The sequence below is a fragment of the Humulus lupulus genome, chromosome 9 (assembly GCF_963169125.1).
Source record: "Humulus lupulus chromosome 9, drHumLupu1.1, whole genome shotgun sequence".
Classification (NCBI taxonomy): Eukaryota; Viridiplantae; Streptophyta; class Magnoliopsida; order Rosales; family Cannabaceae; genus Humulus; species Humulus lupulus.
Window position 1 is genome coordinate 32,390,200 of NC_084801.1, and position 25,215 is coordinate 32,415,414.

General features: G+C 40.0%; 1 long non-coding RNA gene across 1 annotated transcript; it reads left to right on the forward strand.

Moving 5' to 3' along the window:
- Window positions 1-19,309: 19,309 nt before the first annotated feature.
- LOC133801884 (uncharacterized) lies at window positions 19,310-20,070 on the forward strand. Its single transcript, XR_009877046.1, has 3 exons — window positions 19,310-19,347; window positions 19,804-19,889; window positions 19,965-20,070. It is a non-coding gene; the product is annotated as an uncharacterized LOC133801884 (long non-coding RNA).
- Window positions 20,071-25,215: the final 5,145 nt, after the last annotated feature.

Genomic DNA, 25,215 nt, shown 5'->3' on the forward strand with positions numbered 1-25,215 from the left:
GCAGAAGGAGGATTTCTCCTGCTGCTCCCATGAGCCAGAATGTCCCAAACTGGACGGGGAGGAGATCGGTACCTTATTGGCAACGGGGGATGCCTAACTAGTGATACGATCCTAGTCCCGTCCGGGCGGATCAAGTTAGGTCGCGGCCGCTCCACTCTACCATTCTTCGCGTCCTGCGCTCGGCGATCTGACTGTGGTGCGGGAAGGCTGGTCAGAGCAGGCTGTCTTTGCGAGCCCTTCTCGGATCTCGTCCGTGAGCTGCCTCGGGCCCTTCTAGACGCGATCGACTGTGGAATCGAACTAGGAGTTGAGGTTCATACTGATCGGCTAAATTGTTGATTGGCCCTAGGAAACTCCTCAAACACAGTTTCCTTGTCGTGGTGCGACGTGGGGGTAGAACTCGGAGTTGAGGTTCTGACTAACCGGCTGGGCCTGGACTGGTTATTCCGGTGGGACTTATGAGTCCTGCTTTGCCTCTTTCCGACGTTAGCATCGGTTGTAAGAGGGGGTAGCCCGACCAAGACTTCTTTGATTTTCTTGTTTGCTCAGGATAGCTGACTCCTCAACTGTGTGATCTCCATCTCTATTGCCGTGTAGAAATCCGGGTTCGGATTTGGCGGCCGTGGTGCCGAACTTCCGGTGTCGCCCTGGCCCATCGGCTGCTTTCCCGGTCGCTACTGGACCTCGGGGTTTTGTTCATCGGATATTGTGGCATGGTGGGCCTCCTACCCATCATGTTGATCCGCCTAGTTACCATGTCTCGAACGAGTAACCACCATGATCAGTTTTTCTGCGATAGCACCAATCTAAATCCTCTCAATGAAAGCACCAAACCGTTGACGCAGTTCTTCGCCAATAGATAATTATACGAATAAACGGGATGGATTAGTGCTAAATAGTGAACCGTAATATGAAAATAACTTAATTCCAAACTGGAAAAATTAGTATCGTGGGAAGGTTATCACTCCTTTCCTTTTTAGGTAGTTCGAAGGTTAGAATCCCTCTAGTCCACCAGTCAATATTATTGATATCTATTGAGTAGTCCTTACAGAGTGTTCCTTTACAACAAAAATGCCAACCCCTTGCAACGCCCACGGTCTCGGTATTTATAGGGAGAGGATACCTGGGTTGGTAAAGAGGGCCATCCCGTGACCTTCTTACCCATCATGTCATCTCTGTGACACTAATGATTAATTCCTAAAACCTGACAGTGAAGTGTGGTCTAATCAATAGGTAAGGGGGGGATAATGGGCCGCATGGCCCAAACCAGTCGTGGGGTGTCTAAACCCGCACATTTATACTGCGTGTCCGAGAATTCAGGAATGGAATAGACACGTGATGTCTGATATGTGCACGTTTACATTGCGTGGTAGCCTTTACAAGGATTCGGGTGTCAGATCTAAGTCGCACCCTGAGCTTAATGTAGCGCTAGCTCGTGATATCCGTGCTGCTGACCCGAGGCCTTCGAGTAGACTGCTAACTCTCAAATCAGCTCAAGCTAGAGAGGTGGAAGCTCGTATCAGCAGCTCCGGGTGGATGATCTACACGTGGTAGACTGAATTATGCCCTTTTCCAGCTCGCCAATAACTTGCGGATATTTAGGGCGTAGACCAGGATATGCTGGAATTGCTACATCGCTAAGGGAAGCAGGTGTAAGAACTTGCCATATAATGTCATATATGGCTATTTAAGAAGGTGGATACGAGAAAATGCGTTTCACAGTTAGGGACTTGTAGAACATGATTTCAAATATTGGTCAAGTGATGCTAAGAAATTCAGATGTAGGGCGGGCTATTAGTTACTTGGAGCACAAAGCTGACCATGACGAACAGTTTTTTGGTCGATATTCAGTTCATAAGGGAATAGACTTCAACACATTTTTTGGGCTGATGCTCGAGCACGATCTGACTATGAGTACTTCAGCCATGCCGTTGCTCTAGATTCAACTTATAGGACAAATGCATATGGGAAGCCTTTATTAGTATGGGTGGATGTTAATAACCATTATAGGACATGTATATTTGGTTTCACTTTGCTTGACAATGAATTGGCACCGAGCTATATATGGGCAGCACAAAAATTTCTTGAATGCATGGGAGGGGTTCATCCTAAATCTGTCGCTATAGATTCAGATCCAGCATTGAAGACAATGATGGAGGAGACGATGCCACTACGCAGCACAATGAGGAGATGAATGCTATATTAAAGAGAAACTGAATCATAGCTTAAAGCTATATGAGTTTATAAGAGTAGTTGACCTCTCAATGTCTTTGATGAAACACAGATTGGCGAAAGATGATTATGATTCTTTATATACAAGTCCCTAATTGGGTATGACCAATATGCCACAGATTGAAGAGGAAGTCTCGATATTGTACACGCGAAACATATTCTACAAAGTTAGAAAGGAGATGCAAAGGGAGGGAAGATATTTGGTGGAAGGCAGTTCTGTTACAGAGAATGGAGTTATATTGCACTTATACAAATGGCCAGATGCAAAGGTGAGGCAGTCAGTTTTAGTAAGTTCCAACTCATAATTCTTTTTGTGCGAATGTTAATACTTTCTTTCTTTTGGGATACCATGTCGGCATATTTTTGCAGCTATGAAGCATAGGAAGGTGATGAAAATGCCAAAGTCACTTCTACTTACACGGTGGACAATAAACGAATACGAATATGAGAAGGTGGACCCGAATAATTATCGTGCTTGTGAGAACACATCAACTGTAGTATGGCCTTGGTTTGGTAGAATCATGACAAAGATGATTGAGGTTGCATACCTAGCTGCAAGAATTGATGAAGCTTATAATGAAACAATGAAAATGTTACAGAACATGAATATATGCTTGCAGAAACATGCCACTGTCATTAATAGCAATGCCATGGAGGAAGATAAGATTGAAAGGCAAGAGAGAACTGTCTTAGACCCACATATATCAAAAACTAAGGGTACAACAAAGGTTCGCGGTTCAAAGGTTCCTATGAAACGAAAGTGCACAATTTGCAAGAAGTGAGGACATAACAAGAAAACTTGTCCAGGTAAAAGGAGTATAAAGGCTGAAGGAGACGGTGAATTGTATGAAGAATGTGAAGAAGAACTAGATCAGTCAGAAGATGTTGGTGACAGTTTGAATTGCCAACCTGTTCAAAGTGAGGAAGAAATAATTGACATACCAAAAAGAAAAACAAGTTCATTCTGATTAGCCACCGATGAAAACACTATGGAGAAGGTGGGCAGTAGCACTCCTACATCACTGGAAGGTGTGTCACAGTGGTGGAGAAGTCCATATGGGTGTTGAAAGTATATTTTTATTTTTCTCATATCATGATTAGAAAAATATAAATACAGTTGTGTTCTACTTGACTTTAATAGTGCCCATAACAAACATAACTAACTATGTGTGCTAACATTATATAACCTCTAGTTGTCTTGTAAAAATGAATCTACAATAAATTAAATTGGTTAAAAGAAAAATTAAAGTGCGTGGGAGGACACACAAGTAAATAACTAGTGGTAGTTTTCTATCCTCATTCTATGTCAGCTTTGTATGTGCATATAATTGTGTTCTATGTATTAGATTCATTTTGAATTGTAATTTGTCTAATTTTTCTTTTATTTTTCTTTTATTTTTGCCAGCCTTTCAGAAAGGTCTCTTGCATTTGGTGGAGTTTAAGTCACAGATAATTAGTTATTTGGTGACTAGTTTCAAGTCACTAAAGTGTTGTTTTATAGTTTTTGGAAGTGGAAGTAGATGCTATTGTGACAATATATTATTCTATCAAATTGATTATAGCGACTAAATTTAATAACATTTACAATTACATTTCAGCATAGAAAATAATTATATTTAGTGACTTAGGAACGACCAATAACAATTGAGTCATAAAATGTTTTGCATGACTAAATAGTCAGTTTATGTGATTATATATATGCATCACAACTCTTCTTGTGCGATCAATTCATACGCCACTAAATCAAGTAGACTAAAACAACCTTAATGTCAATAAACATTCCCATAGACCACCATGTTTTTTAATTTTCCATGTATGTTACCAAAATTAGTTACTTCACCTTCAATATAACAATATGGTAAAGTAGGCCTCCCATTGTTCAGTTCATGATGGTATAGTTCGACAAAAGAAAAGAAAATAGATTTAGCATTTCTAGGGCATTCCTGCGACCACAAGAACCACTTTCTGCGGCCGCAGGTCCATAGGTCCACGCAATATGAAGAGATTCCTGCGACCACAAGATCTACTTTCTGCGGCCACATGTCCAAAGTTCTAGTCGCAAGGGGGAGATTCCTGCGACCGCAGGAACCACTTTCTGCGGTTGCAGGTCCAGAGGTCTAGGCGCAATGTGGAGATTCCTGCGACCGGAGGAACCACTTTCTGCAGACGTAGGATCACTATTTTCTTCTTAAAATAATAATAATAATAATAAATAAAAACATTGTTTTAGAAAAATTTTCTTTTCAGCCTCTCTCTTTCTTCTCCCTCTCATTTTCTCACTTTCCTCTTTTCTTCATCCCCTCATTTCATTTTTTTTCATTCTTCTTCTCTCTTCAATTTTTTTTCAAGAGGCCATATAACTCCAAGGTTTTGTAAGTTTATTTCTCTTTTAATCATTGTCAACTTTCCATCATCATCATCCACCATTGTCAGTTTCCTTCATCTTTTTCCTCTTCAATTCTACATTGTGTTCTTGAGGAATTTTCAATAATAAACTAGTGAATTCGAAATTTGTGTGTGGTGTTTGGTAAATATATGTTAATTATGGATTCTTAAGCTATCTTTGAACCCATTGTATTGAATTTTGATGGATGTGCATTTGTGTTGAGTTTGCTTGATTTTGAAATTGAGATATTTTGACCTAATTTTGGGTGCGAATTTTTTTAGATGATTTTGTGAAATTAAAGTGGCATTAGTGAAATTGAGAATTATAGATGCTTATTCTTCTGTTCAATTTCATTGGGTCATCAATTTATTTGGAGAATTTTTTCATTTTCCTATTATAAGCTATAAATTTGGGGATTTTGCATTTTGAAGGAATTGATCATTGTTCTTGTGCTTATTTTGATTGTGCCAAATTATAAATTGAACATTGATTATAAATTTTGAAGTGGTCCTCTTTACTGAATTGTTGGTGGTGTGTGCATTATTTTGAGTAGTTTTGGTTATTGTGTCATAATGTCCACAAGTAGAATGAGAACTAAAGCTGGAAAAACGAAAAAACAACAACCACCACCCCCACCCATAGAGAATGAGGACGACCTAAATTTTGAGGATGTGCCTAGGTTTGTCAACCCAATGTACAATTCTAGGTACATTCAGGATAAGGAGCGTAGCCTTATTAGGGAGAGAGGGTTTGCTACAAATTGGAAAGATGAGTTTATTGTCCTTGAAGAGTATCAGTCAGTGATTATAGCCCATAAGTGGGAGGTTTTCTGTGCTCCTCCAATTGTTGCTATCATCCCCGTAGTTCGAGAATTTTATGCTAATGCGTTTCACCATGGCTATACATTGGAAGCCACTATTAGGGGAAAAACTTTGAAATTTCATAGAAGTGATATCAACAAAATTTTCAAATTGCCTACCTTAGAAACTGATGAGTATAGGGAATTACAGGACCAACTCTATGAGAAGAGTACTTGGGACACTATCCTGCAAGCTTTAACCCCGCCTGGTACTGAATGGACCTTTAATGGCACTCATCAAGTTGGATTTCCCTTCAATTTGTTGACGAGGGAGAAAATAGTGTGGTTATATTTTATTTGTTCGAATTTGACACCCACCAAAGCTTTTACCATTGTCACCCCTAGTAAGGCGGTCTTGCTCTATGCTGTCCTACACGAAAAATCCAGAGATGTTAGCAATATTATTGCTGCCAATTTGAATGAGTGTTGTGTCACTGGTTATGTGGGGCTCTATTTTCCTAGCCTTATCACCAGTTTATGTTTGCAAGCAGCGGTACCCATTAATGAATTAGAGGAGAAATTGCCCGCTCTAGTTTATGATTTGGTCAAGATTAACAATGTGAAAACCTTTTCTGTTGTTCCTAGTGCAGGTACCTCAAGACAGTCTGCTCATCCACTGCCAAGAACGTAGAACGTCAACCAAAGGCAGGACACTTTGGTGTCACAGTTCCAGCAGCACCACTTGTGGAGTGTCAATGTGGCGCAGAACCAATATGCCTACAACCAAGCTTTCGCCACTCATTTTGGCATTGACACTAGTGGATTTTTGCCATATCCACAACCACCCTACTTTGGGTATCCTCCACCTGAGGGAGATGACGAGGCAGGTCCTTCATCGTGAGTCGAGTCAGGTAAGTTTCCTTTCCTTAGCTTTTATTTAAACATTGGGGACAGTGTTTTTGGTAAGTTTGGGGAAGGGGGATTTCTTTTAGTTATTTGTATTAAGTTAGTTGAGTCAAGTTGTTGTTTAGTTTGGTATTTTGTTAAATTGTGTTTGGTTTTGTGTGTTAATTGTGTTGTGTGTTCAGGTATCTATAGAGTCTGTCGAATCAAGATAACAATGATTAGCCGATGAGAATACATGAATGACTTGTAATATAATTCAAGAAAAAATATATTTGATTGTAAAAAAAAATCTGTGTGCTTGGTTTGCCCACTTCTTTGGGTTACTCTAATTCATTGTAAAACTGAATATTTGATCATGATTGGTAAATTCTTGCATTTAAATGTATGTACATTTGTTGAATTTTGAATGTGGAAAGAATGTATGAAAAATTCAAGAACTTGCTTGCTCACTATTTGAGGCAAAATCATAGACAATGCATGTTTAGGAAAATGATTTAGGCAATTCTTTTTGGAATGTTTGAGCCTTTCAAGCCATCATTGATTAATTTATCCTTAGTTACCCTTTTTCGAGGCTAAAAGTATAACTTTTTATTGTTAAACACTTATTTTGAGCGTAATTGAACACTTTATTATTTTCCATTCCCTCGATTTATACCATGAGCATATAAACATATAAATGTGGATTGATTTGTAATGGGTGTTATTTTGTGATTTGGTTGTGACAATAGAAAAATAAAAGGAAAGATTGAGAAGAAAATTCGGAAAGAGAAAAAAAGGAGATTGAAAATAAACTACACTTATGTTTGTTCATATCGAAAAACATAAGTTTGGGGAAGTGTAGTTAAATGAAAAAAAAAAGAGAAAAAAAGATATATCTAGTGTGAATTTTTCTCAATCTTGGAAAATAAAGGGAAATTTGGGGTTGTTTGGATTACAATGTGGATATCAGGTTTGGTTTGTTTGGATTATGTGCTTATGGTATATTTGAGCCAAAATGACTATCTTATCTACCATTACCTAAGCCTATCAATACAAGCTTTAAAAGACCTTTTGATTATTGAACATCCATTGGTTTATATTAGTGGAGAATAATAAGTTAGAAAGCATATGGAAATATGGGATTTGATGGATTAATGGTGCGAATTCAACATGTGTAAATTATTTTAAATGTGTGTTATTTAATGTTCATGGTTAAGTAGACAAAAATGATCAATGGATTACGGTAATTTGAAGAAGTGGTTGGATTGAAAATCTGGATTACTTGTTGAGTTATTTTCAAAAATTATATATGCTTGTCATTCATTAATTTTGAGGCATGAAAATTGTGGTTATCTTGATTCATTTTTTTAGTGTCTGTATTTATTTGTTTATTTTATATTGAGTCTTATTTTCTTTGCTCGAGGGCGAGCAAATGTTAAGTTTGGGGAAGTTTGATAAATGAGTATTAGACTCGTTCATCTATGTCTTTTTAGGTAGAGTATTAGGTGTTTAGTTTTGCTTTGTTCTATTTTACGCTTGTGCTTTGTGTGTTTTCAGGTTTTGAAGGACTTAGGTGTGGAAACATGGTGGAAAAACCAGAAAAGGGACAAAAATTGGTTGAAAACGTTGTTTCGAAGCACTTTTTGCGACCGCAGGAAGGGTGTCTTGCGGCCGCAATTCCAGAACAGTTTTGCATTTCTAGGGCATTCCTGTGACTGCAGGAAATGTCTACAAAGAGAAAAACACAGATTTTTAATTAAGTGTGTTTTAGTCATTTCATGTTAAAAAAAAACGCTAATTAGGTTTAAATTATGATTAAAGAGAGGGAATGAGGCACTTTTGTAGATTTGGATTAGGAGAAGAGTTTTAGGAGTGCTTTGGAGGAAGATTGGATTTATCATTTAGAGTTATTTTCTTTTCTTTTTACTTTTAGTTTATGTTAATTTCATGTTTATGGATTTATTAATGATAAACATGAACTAAATTCTATTTAGGGATTTTAATTGAATCTCTTGAAGCTTTATTATGAATTAATGCAAGTTTTCTATTTCTTCTTCATCTAAGATCTATTCATTTTGTGTTTATTATGTATGTGATTGGTTGCGCACCGTTTACATGCTATTTATGAATTTGAATCAAAATCTGAGAAGTGAGATTTGGATATGCTAAAATTGAATAAACATAGATTTCAATTTAGAACGAGAGTATCAAATTGAGCTATGTGATTTAGGGCTGAGTTCATTGCTTCCTATTGTTTAAATTTCTTATAGAAATATAGAGAATTTGCATTAGGTCGAGTTTTATATTTCTTAACATGAATATTTAACACTTTCGCATGTCTTTCATCTTGATGAGAAGAATTATCTTTGTGATTGCATTAATGAATAATAAAGTGGATAGTAGAGGAGATTAAAATCCCTAATTTCTTATATATATGTGAATCAAGTTTGCTGCAAGATTATTGTTCTTTGTTGTTTTTCATTTAATTATGTTATTTATTATTTTAGATTTAAAAAATTCCAATTTTTGATTACCAAATAGAAAATAAAATAGGCTATTGGTACTTGATAATCGGTCTCAGTGGGAACGATATCAGTCTTACCGAAATAAACTACAAAAACGATTACGTATACTTGTATAACTTTAATTTTCGCAACACTGTACTAGTACCCGCTCGAGTTCCTAATCAAGTCTAGCAAAATGAGCAAACAAAACATTATGAATCATCTCATTATGCCCCTCCATGTACGACCGTTTAAAGGTCTCCAAATACTATTGGAGAGGTATATACTAAGTCACCAACCCATGTATCTCAAAAGGCTATAAAACCTTAAACTGTAAGAAAAAACCCTTTCTTCAACAATCACTCGCCTGACTAATAGGCTTTTTGTGTTCCAAAGAAGAAACCTTCACAATATCTTTTTGTTATCCAAAAAAATAGGCATGGATGACTGTAGACGTTTAGTACACGTGGCTGACATCTGGCAGAAGTCTTGTTCGACCATCGACCAGAAAGATGTCTATGGCGCAACGCCCAATCTTTATATACGACCAGCTTGGTCGTATACTCGCTATATTTGGAGAAAATCTTATGCAGTTATAATCATATCCGAAATTATCTCCCATGATTTCCTGAGTATCCGATTATTTAGGAAATAATATCTGTAACAAATTAATGTAATCTTCCTTGAGCCTATAAATAGAGAATGATAGCTCAAGGAAGGGAACTTTTGCTTTCTAATTATCTGATATTAGAGTTTTATGAGTGTATTAGAGCTATCATATTGGATATATTGTTTTGTTCTTTAGAGGTTGGTGAAGCTCATTGAACCCTAGTTCTTTGATCACTCCTTTGAAATATTATATCAATAACAGCTCAAGTGGACGTAGGTTATTACCAGATTCTGGGGCCGAACCACTATAAATTCCTGTGTTTTATTGTTTTTGTCATTATTCTCATTTCGACATATCTGCCCACATCAAGCAATTTTGACTCCGTGTCAGTTGACCAAAATCAGGGTCAACATTCTGGTGCTTTCATTGAGAGCTTGATACGAAACCGTTGATATAGTGATGGCGAAAACAACAAAGAAGACTGGACAGGCGGCTAGCGCTGCACAATCTCAGCCGCCTCCTTCTCATCCAAACGTGACCGAAGATGAGCCACATTTGGAATTTGATGAAGAAGAATTGGATTCTGAGACACTGAGGAATACCCTGGGGGTATTGCAGGATGAACTGGCCAATCTGAGGGCCAGCCAAGAAAGTGCTTCTGAAATTATGGCACGACATCAACAAGAGATTGAACGACAGCGCCTGGAACTGAGTGAAAGACAGGCGGAGATGGACCGTCGCCAGAGGGAGGCCATGGCAGCCCTCGAAGCAGCCCTACAGCTGGCTAGTAATCAAGCTGCACCTGCTTCGCAGCGTGATCAACCTACAAATGTGCCGCCCCAAAGGGGTCCTAATCCTAGCCCGTCGATCCAGCCCTCGAGCCCCCAAAGGCCCGAGCAGCCACTGATGCCTCAGGACGACATCCCGTCGAGGGATCCTGAGGTACAGCCTCCATCCTAGGATGGTCGCGGAAATCCCCCGCAACCAAGGAAAAATAGGGCCGAGCAGCCGCCCCGCAGTCCTAGACGCCATAGGGGCGAAGAGCCAAACCCTCCGAGCAGAGGAAAGCGTCCTTCTGGCAACAGAAGGAACTCAGAGATAGGCTCTACGGTCCGGGGCCCCCCACGACATGATAATGCACGGGGACCTACCGACCAACACAGGCCACCCTCTAACGCTCGGGATGTTCCAGCCGGGGAAGGCAACCGAGGGAATAGTCGATCCCATTGTAGCCAATCAAGATTCAGGGATGGCCATGATTATAATGAAGCCGACTCAGGTAGAGGAAATGCCGATCGGAGAAATGAAGAAAGAGGTGGGGGCAGAAGCCCGCCACCTAGAGGGGACCAACTCGAGAGATGTGACGCTGGGGGGCAGCCCAGACAAAACAACGTCTTTGACCATCTTGGAGCTAGCGAATAGCGGCAAAGGGACGAAGATTTAAGAGATGTACTCAACGATCGCAGGGAACGAAACGATGAGTACATTCCCCTAGCAGCACCAGAGGCCCCGGTGATTCCTGGCGCCGTGCAGGCCCAGATAGATGCCCTCAACCAGGCAGTGCAACAGCTGGTCGGGGAAAGAACATCTTATATCGATCACGATAGGAGAAAGGGCACTCCTTTCGTTCAGAGGATAGCTGTGGCGGAGACTCCTAGTAAGTTTAAGATGCCAACGCTTCCAAATTTTGATGGGTATGGTGACCCAGTATCTCGTGTCAACAAGTTTGGGATACAAATGGACATTCAGAAAGTGTCCGAAGACACTCGGTATAGGATCTTCCCTGCAACACTTTTAGATACTGCACAGGAGTGGTTTTTCAAATTCCCTCCTGCAATGGGAGATGTTCGTGAAGGAATTTTATGGACAATTCTATGCGGGTTGTGTGCACCCAACTATGGCAAATCAGGTGGTCGAAATACGCCAGCAAGACGGAGAATCACTGAAAGATTACGTCCAGCATTTTATGCGAGCAGCTGCTGGAGCGAAAACAGTGGGGGATGAAGGCAAGATGATGGCCATAACTGCAGGGGTTAAGCACCGCACGCCTCTCTGGAACAACCTCAGAAAGCATGGGGTCAGGACTACCCAGGAATTTTTAGATCGAGCTGATCGATACATCAAGCTCGAAGACGCCATAGCCAGTGAAGAAAGCCCCCAGGCAAAGATAAGGGGACAGCCGAGCCTGCCAAAGCCGCCAATGGGTCGAAACCCAATGGCAACGGCAAAGGCAACGGGAACGGCAATGGCAATGGCAAGAATGGGGGGAAACGGCCGCATAATGAGCCTTCCACCTCTGACAATAAACAAGCCAAGGGTAATCGTTATGAACCTCGGTTCACTAACTACACTGCCCTTATTGAGTCTCGGGGCGAGGCGTATCAGGCCACGAGTTCCAGTGTGCCTTATAAGAAACCTGCCCCTATTCGAAAGGATATTTCGAGAAGAGACATTACCAAGTTCTGTCGTTATCATAACGACTACGGACATGATACAAATGAATGCAACCAGCTAAAGGATGAAATTGAGTTCCTTATTAGACAAGGACACTTGAGAAGATATGTACGGGCCTTGGGAAATTCCCAACGAGAAGCTCCAGGTGGCAACGAGCATGCGCCGACACGCCAACGCTCGCTACCTTTGCAACCTGACCCCATAGCTGGCACTTTACTCATCATCTGTGGAGGCTCGCACCTTGCGGGAAGCAGTGGAAAGGTGAGGGAACGATATGCTCGGACCCTACGTCACGACCAGGACATCGAGATGATGACTGGGGAGGCCAGGGCATCGAAGAAGGCTCGATCAGAGGATGGTGAAATAACATTCTCTGATAGAGATGCCCATCATGTCCGGTTCCCACATTCTGATCCGCTGGTCGTAGACGTTCAAATCGCCAACATGATGGTGAAAAGAGTGCTGGTTGACACAGGAAGTTCAGTAAACATCCTGTACAAATCTTCGCTGGTACGTATGAAATTGTCCGTCAAGGACTTGGAGCCCTACAACCAAACAATTTACAGTTTCTCAGGCGAGGGACTCGCCCCAGCAGGGTCAATCAGACTTCCAATGACAGCAGTTACAGCGCCTGCTACCAAGACATTACTCGCTACTTTTATAGTAGTCAATTGTCCTTCGGCATACAATGTTGTCATTGGAAGGCCCATACTGGTTGATCTTTGGGCCATTGCCTCAGTATGGCACTTGGCCATGAAATTCCCGACAGACGCAGGGGTAGGACGCGTGTTGGGAAATCAGAGGGAAGCCAGGGAGTGCTACAACGCCTCAGTCACAAAGGCGAAGAAGGGAATGTCGAAGAGCACTCCCACAGATAAGTTGCAAATGGCTATTGATACTCAAGCCCAATCCGGTGATGGAGTCGCCAAATAGGTTGTTGCCCAAAGTGAGGATAGGGATTTAGATCCTCGCTTTGGGGATTTCGAGGAAAGTGTTGGACCCGTCGAGGACCTGGAAGAGGTCCAACTTGATGAAAAAGACCCGACCAGAGTCGTAAATGTCGGGAAAAATTTAGAAGCAACCACGAAGCATGCACTGGTGGAATTTTTGTGAAAGAATCAGGAAGTCTTTGCCTGGTCACACAAAGACATGGCTGGGATAGATCCTGCAGTTATCAGCCATGTCATGAATGTAGACAAGAGTTTTCCACCCGTGCAACAAAAAAGAAGGCTGCTCGATAAGGATAGATCGAAAGCCTTAAAAGAGGAAGTCGAAAGATTAAAGGAGAATGGATTCATCCGGGTGGCGTTTTATCCGTCATGGGTCTCTAATCCCGTACTGGTTCCCAAGCCTAACGGCAAATGGCGAACCTATGTGAATTTCACAGACCTCAATAAAGCCTACTCAAAGGATTGTTTCCCACTCCCAAGGATCGACCAGCAGGTCGATGCGACTACAGGACATGAGATCCTCTCCTTCATGGATGCATACTCAGGATACAATCAAATTAGTATGCATCCCCCTGACGAGGATCACACCAGCTTTCGGACCGATACGGGGTTGTACTGTTATAAAGTAATGCCCTTCGGACTAAAAAACGTAGGTGCGACTTCCCAGCGATTGGTTAACCACATGTTTAAGGAGTTGATAGGAGTAAACATGGAGGTGTATGTGGAGGACATGCTGGTAAAGTCGAAAAAAGAAGAAGGACATGTGAAGGATTTACAAGAATGTTTCGATGTGTTGAACAAGTACCAAATGAAATTAAATCCTCTCAAATGTTCCTTCGGAGTCGGATCAGGGAAATTCTTGGGGTTCATTGTCAATTCAAGAGGAATCGAGGCCAACCCCGACAAGATAAGAGCCCTGATCGACATGAAATTGCCAGAGAAGATCAAGGATGTGGAAAGTTTAACTGGAAGAATTGCCGCACTAAGTAGATTCATTTCCTAGTCGACGGATAAATGCGTCCCTTTCTTTAATCTACTTAGAGGCAACAAGAAGTTTGAATGGACACGAGACTGCGAGCAGGCTTTCCAAGCCCTAAAAGCCCATATGGCATAGCCTCCTATTTTATCAAAGCCTATCGAAGGAGAAACTTTGTTCATCTACCTAGCGATCACCGAAGTTGCTACTAGGGCGGTACTGGTACGAGAAGAAGAAGGTGTACAAAAGGCAGTTTACTATGTAAGCAAGAGGCTAATCGAAGCAGAGTTGAGGTATCCTCCCATAGAAAGATTAGCCTATTTCCTAATCTTGGCCTCAAGGAAGTTGCGTCCTTACTTCCAAGCCCATCCCATCACAGTCTTAACTGACCAGGCCCTTAGGCAAGTCCTGCAAAAACCAGAGGCGGCTGGGCGTTTGTTAAAATGGGCAGTCGAACTCGGGCAGTTCGATATTACATATTCACCGCGAGCAGCAGTAAAAGGACAAGTCTTGGCTGATCTTATTGCCGAGTTCACTGAGCTCCCAGACAACAAGCAGTGCAAAGAGTCTAGTGCGCCTGAGCCCCAAGGTGAAGCTCCTTCGTGGAAGTTGTTCACGGATGGGTCGTCCAACGAATCTCACGCAAGAGCGGGAGTGATATTGATAACGCCAGAAGGGCATCGATTTCACTGCGCTATTAGGTTAGACTTCACTGCGTCAAATAATGAAGCCGAATATGAAGCACTATTTTCTGGGTTAAGATTGGCAAAGGACATGAGTATAAAAGTGCTTGATATCTACAGTGATTCGCAGCTGGTAGTGAATGAAGTCTTAGGGGAGTATTAAGCACGAGGCCTCAAATACCCTCCAGCAAATACCTTAAACAAAACTAAAGATTTGTTGGCTCAGTTTGAGAAGTATACCCTCCAGCAAATACCTCGGGATCAGAATTCGAACGCAGATGCCTTAGCCAAACTCGCAAGCACGAAAGACGCTGACACTTTGAATATTGTGCCAGTAGAAAGATTGTGCGAGCCGAGCATACGAGCAGATGAAACTAATATGGAAATCCGTATGGAGGATACATGGATGGCACCATAGTTGGAGTATCTCACGAATGGTGTATTACCAACAGATAGAAACAAAGAGAGAACCCTCCAAAGGCCGGCTGCTAGGTACATACTGGTCGATGGTGTTCTTTATCGAAGAGGATATTCCATGCCACTGCTCAAATGTATTACACCAGAGAAAGCTAAAGAGTTGATGAGGGAAGTACATGAAGGCTTCTGCGGGGATCACTCTGGGGGGCAAAGTTTGGCAAAAAATATTCTGAGGCAGGGCTATTTCTGGACGACTATGAACGAAGACTCAATGAAGTTTGTGCGAAAATGCGATAAGTGTCGGAGATTTTCCAAGATCCCGCGCGCAACTCCCAACGAGTTAAAGCAGATGCAAAGTCCTTGGCCTTTCGTAGTATGGGGTATAGACTTGATTAGATCCCTGCCAATGGGAAAGGGAAAGGGCCGAAGCTGAGCCACTCGCTACCATAACGACCAAGAAAGTTCTTGACTTCATCATCAAGAACATTGTTTCTCGATATGGTTTGCCTCAAAAAATTGTCTCAGACAACGACACCCAGTTTGACAGTGACTTATTCACATACTTCTGCGAAAGACATGGAATCGTCAAAAGATTTTCTTCAGTCGTGCATCCACAAGCAAATGGGCAAGTTGAAGCAGTGAATAAAATGATTAAGGACACCCTGAAGAAAAGGCTCGAAGATGCTAAAGGAGCATGGCTAGAACAGCTGCCTGAAGTATTTTAGTCGTATAGAACATCTCATCAAACAGCGACAGGTCATACCCCGTTTTCCTTAGCATACGGGTATGAAGCTATGTTGCCCGTCGAGTTAGATCCGCCCTCACACCGACGAATTACATACGACCAGGATCAGAATAGCCAACTGATGATGGAGTCCCTCGACTCACTTGAAGAGAAACGGGAAAGAGCCCAACTCCGAGTTGCTACGAAGGTCGCCCGGTATTTTAATTTGAAAGTGAAAGAAAGGAAATTCAACGTCGAAGACATAATACTACGACGAGTTTTCTTAAACAACCGCGACCCCACTGCTGAGAGTGCTCAAACCAAACTGGGAAGGACCTTACCAGATTGAAGAAGTCCTTCATTCAGGCACTTACAAGCTTGCACGCTTAAATGGAGATCTCGTTCCATGCTATTGGAACGGAGAACACCTGCGCAAGTATTATCAATAAACAGTCCTTTTTAAAGGACTGGCTTGTATTAATTTTTACTTTTTACAAGTTTCGAAAAAGGGTTAGCCACGTTGTATGGCTAATCGCTTATAAGTGTAAGATCTTTTTAAGATCACTCGTAAAGACATGTTTAGTCCATTTTTAATACGAGAATTATAAGGGACTGTGTGCAGCCAGTCATTCTTGCCAACCTTTGTAAATTTATTTTTACAAGTATTTGTTCATTACGTGTGTTGTTTTGCTGTATTATAAGTGTTACGTTTCCTACCGAGCAGTAATGTTCGCAGAGGCCGTGGTCAAGGCAAATGACCAAGGACCTAAAGCTCCTCAATCACTTGGGGGGCATATAAGGTACATTGATAGCAAAGCATACCAATAGGTATGTAAACACATGAACAGAATGAGTGAAAGCATGCTACGATACTTAGAGTATTTTTCAAAATTTATATTTTGTTAAATCAAGCCAAAGTACTATGCTAAGTTCGGTCATGCGAACAGATGTTATAATAGACACAAATATTATAATATCAAAAGGCATTCTTTTACACCGCGAGCAGTACTGCTCGGATGTAATTGTTTAATTAAAAGTAAAAAGATGCCCTTGCAACAATAAAAACAAATTGTCTTTACAATACGACCCGTGGGCCATGAAAATGAAATAAAAAGAAAAGAATGAAAAATTATTGAGGAATAGGAGGGTCTTGAGGATTGGGAGGAGTGCCTTGTTCAGCTGGAGGACCAGCTTCAGCATCAGCGGCAGGCACTTTGGCCTTCTCTTCTTCTTCCAGTCGGATGGCGCACTGCGCCATCAGAGTCTTCTTACACCACTCGGACAGGTAGTTGAAGTTGGCCTCCCGGTTGTGCTTCCAGAATTCATAGAAGCAGAGGTGAGTGGCCTCCTTATACTTCTTCAAATTCTTGGCCCCGTCCTCCTCGAGCTCCTGCACTCTCTTTTCAATTTCCCTCGTCTCCTGCCTGCTGGCGATTAGATCAAGCTCAAGGTGCTTACATTCTTGAGTGATGAGCTTGGCGCTCTCCCTGAATTTTTCTCTGGATTCGTTGGCTTTCTTCAGGGCATCTTGGGCATCCAAAAGCTCCTTGGTGAGAGTAGCTTGGTCCTCGCACAGTTGTTCATTTTGTTTGGACAGCTCCTTATTTCCTCGAGCAGCTTGTTCTTGTCAGCCTCAAATGCTTGCTTAGTCTGGGCAAGCCTGGAGTCGAGGTTCTTTCCCCGAGAAACAAATGCCCCAACACGGCGCCAGCCAGCAGTTAAAGTTAGCAGCCCCTGAAGACAAAGAATGAGATAAAGTAAGGAAAAGAAATCAGACATAAATGATAAAGTAGAAGGAGATAACTTACGCTAACTATCTCGTTCAACCCTCTGTTGACGACTTGGTCAACCTCCATTGAGGCCGTTTCAGTAATGGCGGCTGCAGCCTGGTAGTGCTCAAAGACATCCTCGAAGTCCATACCTGCACAAAAGGAAGCAACACAAGAAGTAAGACTAAGTGGTCATGCATGATTAAAGAATAAAGGTAAAAGGATTACAAGTAAAGTACCCGCGCTACAACTACTTGTCGTAACATTATTTACTGAACTATCTAGTTCCTGGAAGAAATCTAAATTTAAGGAGGGAGCATTCCTAAAGTTGCCATCCCCATCAAATAGATGAGAGGGAATTGGAAAATGATTTAAAAGCAAGATTTTTATACCGTTTTCATCCGACGAGTCGTCAGAAAGTTTGGTAGGCTCAGCAGCCTTTTGTTTTCCTTTGCTCTCGGGGGCCAAGGGTTTCTCTGCTTGACGAGGGACAGCAGGTTCCCTGATCGTAACCCTAGTTGGTCTCCTCCGCGGAGTAGACGGTTGGGGTTGCTGCTCGGGTTCCACTTCGGCTTGGGCAATCTTCGCCGAAGGTTAGCTCGTCGCTGGTTGGGGATTCCAGAGGCCAACCATCCTAAGGTTAGCCTCAGTAACTAAATTTTTGACACTCTTATCAGCATTCAGCATGCTGGCTAAGAGGGCGGCCCTTGACTCCATCCCTGGAGTTGGGGTTGGACGTAACCATGGGCCTGGAACACAATGGAATGTCAAGACATTGTAGCAGAAAAACAGTAAGTGAAGAAGCTAGTGGCGTAAGAATTTTTACCTCCTCGGGTGAAGGCCAGGTTATCTACGGCTATGTCAGGAGTAAGGAAGTATTCCTGATGATACCTCCCCACGTTGGAGATGTGAGTAGTGTCGGAAAAGAAAGTGCACCCGGTTTCTTGACGGAAAAAATGGAAAAACCCCGTGCCTTCTTGGTTAGGGTTGGAATTAAGGTCAAAAAGAAAGTTGACCTCTTGGGGAGTGGGCTCTGGCTATTTTTTGAGTTTGTAAAGGAAATAGAGTGTGGCCAACATTCTATATCCATTTGGGGTGATTTGAAAGGGGGCAACTCCAAAGTAATTTGCCACCGCCTGAAAGAACGAGTGAAGAGGCAAGGTGGCACCTGCCTCAATGTGAAACCGCGACCAGGCGCTGTAGGCCCCACCTGGTAGGTTGGCCCTCTGGTCGATAGAAGGTCTGATCAGGGTCACCCCTGTCAGTTTATACTTATTTAAGTAGTTGGAGATCATCCGCATCATCACTCTACTCTAGGGAACAACATGCCACTCGACATCCAGCCACTACACCAAATACCCTATTCCATAACACATAAATATAACTTTATTAAAAAAGCGTTATACTATCTAATGTAAAAATAAAAGCGGTAAATAATAAATAGTTAAAAAAAAGGCGGGTTAGGAAATTGTTATACTTTCCTTTTCCCTCTCTTCCCGTTCTATTCTCTAAACCTAAACCCAAAGCTCTCATTTTTTTCCTCTAATCTAAAAAACCTATCTCTAACCCGGTCTCCTCACTCACTCTTCCCCGATCCCTCTCCTTCTCTCCCTCTCTCTCCTGCTCCCTCAACTACAACGGCGAGGGGATAAACGAGGCTTCAACCACGGTGGAGGTTGACGGGGCTGACAGAGGCTCAGCGGGACTGCCGGAGGCTCGACAACATGGACTCGCTCTCTCACCTGTCTTTATGGAGCCCGAACTTCCCTAGCATCGGAAAATGGCGCAAATGACTGGGGCTCATGGGTCTTGTGAAAATGACGGGCTCAGGGTCGTGGGTGGCTTGGTCTCACGGAGGGGGTGGGTGGCTCGGTCTCGCAGAGGGGGTGGGTGGCTCGGTCTCACGGAGGGGGTGGGTGGCTCGGTCTTGAAAGTAACAGCTGGTTATGGAGAGAATGGTAAGTGTATTTACTGGAGAGCTTTATCTCTGATGTGTTGAACTTGTAGAAATCTAGTTATGAGACACGCTAAAGAAATTGGTAATATAGATTCATTCTTGTTTTTGTACCAGTATAACTTAGAATAATATAAGACCTTGTGCTAATTTTATAATACAAACATGTGTTGAATTGAATGTTATATGCTTCAGTTCAATAATTTCATTACCACAAACTTTTTGTGTCTTTGTGTGTAAAAAATTACAATACTACTTATACAACTCTTGGTGTGTATATTTATTTTATTGTCTTGATATGGAAGTAAAATCTCATATTTTGAATCTGTTAAGCAAAAGCTTGAGTATTCCTTATGTGATCAATTAATTATGTAGTCAAAATAAATATGTATTATTGACTTGCAATCTTTTATACTTTATTCGCCCCGTAAATTCCATATCTGTGCTCGACCCTGTACAGCATCGCTCTCTGTATCATCAGGCAATAAAGTCTTTTTTAAACAAGAATTTCAGATTGAGAAAAGAGAACTGAGAATCGCATCGAAGGTCAGTGATTCTCTGCTTCATATGTTGCTAATTTTCTTTTTCCCACCTTTTCTTATCTAAAAATATTGTGACAAGGTACCCGAGATTCTTACTACTGGTTCCAAACTAGAAAATATCATTTTTGAAATTGTCAACCGTGAGGGTATTGTGGATGATACTATCCGCTATGAAGAGAAAACTGGTCTGTCACATATGCTAACAATAAAGGCTGGTTGGCTTAATTTGGGAGAGTCTGTCCGGTATACTTTCAAGCATGGGCGCTACATTGTTCCTGCTATTCCTTTATCTCAAATTGCAGGAAACTATAGGTTCTTAGCTATCCATTCTCGACATTCAAACCTTAGTCTGAATGTTGAGGTGGGAACAACTATGTAAAAGCTATATGTGATGTTTTTGTTTTGTTGGTTGAAGTAGTTTACAAACCATTACTTATTGGACCATTGATATACTCCATATGCAGGTTCATGTCAAACCTGCTATACCAAATCCAAAAGTGGAGCATGATGGAAAAAACTTCTCCATGGTCATTGAAAATAATAAAAAGGTACAAGCATACAACTACTAATTGTCACTTTTACATTACTTTTCAAAGAATATGCAGTTTTTATCTTGGCACAGACTAACCATTGTAATAATTATTTTTATTCATCTATAGAGTTTCACATGCTTTAGGAAGATAGATCTTCCCTTCTTGTACACATTTCATGCTGGATTTAGGATTTCTTGAGTTTCTTTATTTCACTGCAGGTCTTTGAAGACGACCTGTTAAAAATTGGCTCTATAGTCCGAATATTGGAAGAAAAATGTGTCAAGCTAAATGAAGAGAAGGAAAAAATTGAGCAAACTATGAAAAAATTGCAAGGTTTTGACTGGCTAGCACATCTATAGCTATTCTTTTTTATCTGCTGGAATCATTGTAAAAATGTTTTGACATATCTAAAGAATATACTTGACCAAATCCACCATTTAATTTTGTGACACTGACATGTCCTTCCATGCTAGATAGTATACCTGGGCGCACTCACTTGGCTTTTATAAATTATTGTAGTGATGAGACGACACCCTTTTTTCTATTGTGTGTCCTGGGCCTTATTTTTCTAGTTTTAGGACATATTTTCTATATTAGAACTTTGTTGATTGAAGTACTTAATGGGATCTTATATTTTTTGTAAAATTTCTAGATTCTACAGAACTATATCCATTTGGTCTCGAAAATCAGTTGTCCTCGAAAGAGGAAGTGATGGAGAATATAGAAAAGATGAGTAACTCTGCTGCTGCGGTTCTTTGCATTATTTCTAGGGGAATTCCATTCCAAGAGCCAGAAAATCATTTATTGAAAGACACAATAGGAGTGGTTGCTCTACTTGGAAGTGTTCGACCTCATTGCAGCCAGCTGAGTAGGTCAAACATCTCATGTGTTTGCATTTTCCCAACCAAAACACTATCTTGTCGTCCTTTTATTTTATTTTTTCTTTATTTGGTTCTAACTTGTAGGTTTGTCTACATTTAGGATACTGTCAGAATACTTGGGTGCAGATCAAATGCTTGATGTTGTCATTAGATCTTTCGAAACTGTCAGTACTTTTATATGTCAAATGCCTTTGCTTATTGCTGTCTTTGGATTAGTTTAGTTTGTTGTTCACTTTACTTGGTTGTTTATGTGATACTCATGCTAGTTGCTTCTATCTTTTTTATTACTGGATTTTACTGGGTGGTGGATAACTTATGGCTATCTAGAAGTTGGAAGATTGAACTTCTGAAGTTGCAAAATAATGATACAGTATTTTTGTTTCTTGATCATTCTCACCAAGTACTAAGAGGTTGTTTTTGATTTTTTTTTCTTGATGCATTTACCAGTTGGGTAACCGGGGTCTTGGATCCAGAAGGCAGTGCATCTGGAGATGTTGTTACATCAGTTAAAAGGTAGGCTCTTATTTGTTATTTTTGTTTACCTATTTATGTAGTTTCTGCTTTAATAGTTGGTGTAATTTGTTTTTGTCTTTTCTGTATATATACTCTTTTGTATCATTACTTCTTTAATGAGAATTGATTCTATTAATTCAGCCACTAAGTTTGTCACTAAGTTTGACTCTATCTGCTTTTCTGAATTCCATTGAGCAAGGAAGTTGTCTCATTTTGCTTACGTTTATGTATATGTTTCTCTTGAAACTTTACACAAAAGTATTGTTTTCAAATTGTTTTTTTCAGCTGGTCTGTGTTTTTTGCATAATAAAAGAAAGGGAAGACATAAAGCATAGTAAGAAGAATAGCATTAGAAAAGGTGATAATTCCTCTTTGATTTTTTATTTGTAAGTTGTAAAGTTGATTTTACTGTATTTTCCTTTTTAATGTTAGTGGGTTTTACAAATGGTAGTATCCTTTGCCCTGTGATGGAAAAACTCAATGTTGGAAACAATGCCTTGTTTCTAGATTACTTTGTGCCTGATGATGAAAACTTTTATTTTTGTATTGATATGTGCATTGATTTCATTTTGAGCCTCCATCTTTTCTACTCTCACCATCGTTGGTACTCACCATGATCCATTATTTTATTTTATTTATTTATTTATTACTATTTTCTCATGTTGGCTGTGGAGATGATGATCTGTGTTTGCTGTTGGTGGTGGTGAATGCCAAAGGTGATGGTTGAAGTGGTGGTGTTTAAACCATGAAGATTTGATTGGTTCTCAATGAATTTTCAATGTTCATGAAATTTCTAGCATTAATCTCTGAAGGCATTTATATATTAAAATGGTCTCTTTTTACAGCTACAAAATATATATTTTATTGCCTTATGTAATAATATGAAGATATTATCATTTTTTTTTGTTAGTTTTCACTTTCTTTGCATGCTTATTTGCCCTGTGACGAAAAATCTAATTTTCAGAAGCAGTTTCATGGTTTTGCATTATAAGCCTTCTCTCTCTCTCTCTCTCTATACATACATACATACATACATACATACATACATATATATTGCTCTCTCTCTCTCTCTCTCTATCTCTCTCTCTCTACTTTTTCACCAGAAAAAGTCTATTTTAGAGAATCTATTGTGAGTGCTCTTAAGGCTTATAATGAAAATTCTTATGTACAATGTTAATGACCATATTAGCTTATGAGATCTGAGGGCTTTTGAATATATAAGTTTGTTATTCTCTGTTTTATAATGCTTTATTTGCTTTATCACCTGTTAATAGATTAGAGGAAGAATTATTTAAAGATTACCTTTATTATTAATCTGTTTTATAATGCATGTTTTTGAACACTACTTGACAATGCCTTTATAGAATTGAGTACCTAAAGGCAACACTCCTATGTTCCAGGCTTCTCTAACTATGGTTCGAGGTCTGGTACTGGATGAAGTACACCAACGACTCAATCCATGGATATCTCAGGTGATTTGCTGCTCCAAATATAACAAGATCATACAGTCGTTTTAGACTTGATATATCAAACTGTAATTGGGTAGGATTGATTAGATAACATGTTTGGAATTGTGTTCTCAACCTAGGGACATTATTCCTTATAATTTCAGTAACAAACCCAAATGTATGCACATATTACTAGGGTATTCAAGGAAAAGGAGCACGCTGAAGTTGAGTTTACTGTAAGTTAACTTCTGAAATTGATCTACCAAGAGCACAGAGAATTCTGTTAACTTTGTTTTTCATATATATATATATATATATAGTTGTCAATTTACTGTTTGCTGATTATGTTATTCTATTTTTAGATTGGACCTATACCTGTGGATGATAGCATAGGAAAAGAAATCACTACTCAAATTACAACAGCCTTAAAGACTAATGGAACATTCTACACAGATTCTAACGGATGTGACTTCATTAAGAGGGTATTCTAAATCTCTAATACTTAAATTTGATAAGAGATATTTGAATCACACACTGTGCTACTTTATATATCATTGTATAGTTAAATATATGGAAGTTGAAGATCTTTGCGGTTTATTTTCAAGTCTTTATTCCATCTCATGGAACCATACATGAAGTTATTATCCTGTGTGCTTCTATTTCTTGACGCATTGAAACATACGACTCATATAGATATGTTATGGTATTGATTCAATTTATTCTCAAGCTACATTGATCTTACCTCCATTCCATTTTACAGTTTTTATAGTAAGCATCAATTATTGAGCATGTACTTAGTTCAACTGTCTCAATTCAGTTTTTGAGAGGAAATCCAAAAACATATGCTTTGTTTTTGTTTTTCTCATGTTCAGCATTCTCTATGTATTATATTTATGACTGCTTTCTTGCCTTTTGTTATTATTTTTCAGATTAATCTTGGAATATACATGCAAGATAGTATCTCAGAATTGTCAGTGTTGGTTGACCGTTTAGTTGGGGGATCCAGTTTAGTGGATGGTCAGATAGAGCTTATGCTCCACAGGTTTCTATTCTCTTTGATTTTTTTCCAAGATTAATTATTATTCCCTGGTTTAATGCATTTGATTTAATCAGCTAGGATTGCTTCCTCATGACTTCGAACAAGCTGCTTTGATTTTGTAGGAGATTACTTCATGATGATTCAAGAGGAGTTGGTGAGGTGTTGAATGAAACAGTTTGTCTTCATGATAAATGCGAGGGTTTAACTGTAAGTATACCATTTTTCCAACCTCTATTTATAGTTGAGTTGATAATGGTGTCTATGAACAAATTTTCAAATGACACAGGGAGAACTAATAGACTCAGGTTCCATACGGATATTTACAATCAAGATGACCAAAGAAAATATGATATTTTTTAAGCTATTATTTTCTGTTTGATTTATTTGTTATTTCTTATATTAGACCCATTTTGCAAGGTCTGATTCTAATCTGGCTTGAGACCTGGGTGAGCACGTTACATTTTGGTACTAATTATTCTTAGCGATTCTTTTTTATTAAGACTCCTGTTTGGTCAGTAATGATATGTAATTAAATCTCCTCTGCTGTAGGTTCATGCGGCTAGAAACTACACATGGCATATTTGTTAACTTCAAAGACTTGTACTATTACAATGGGAACAAGCTTCCTTTTGCTGCTGCTCAAATTGGCCAGGCTTTCAGAAATGAGGTTCTTAATTTTCTTATCTTTGGACTTTAGCACTTATGTTTGCATAGGATGCTCATATTATTTCTAATTGGTAACGGGTCTTTGTAACTAGTATTTGGTTCTTAAGCGTCTTATGTGATTTGAATCTTTGATAACAAATATTGTATTAAATTTTGGTTGTAGTATTCAAATGCTGTGATGTTATTCTTTTCTAGGATTTACCTTTTGATCTTTTTGAACCATACATATGTTTATACATATATTTGGTTG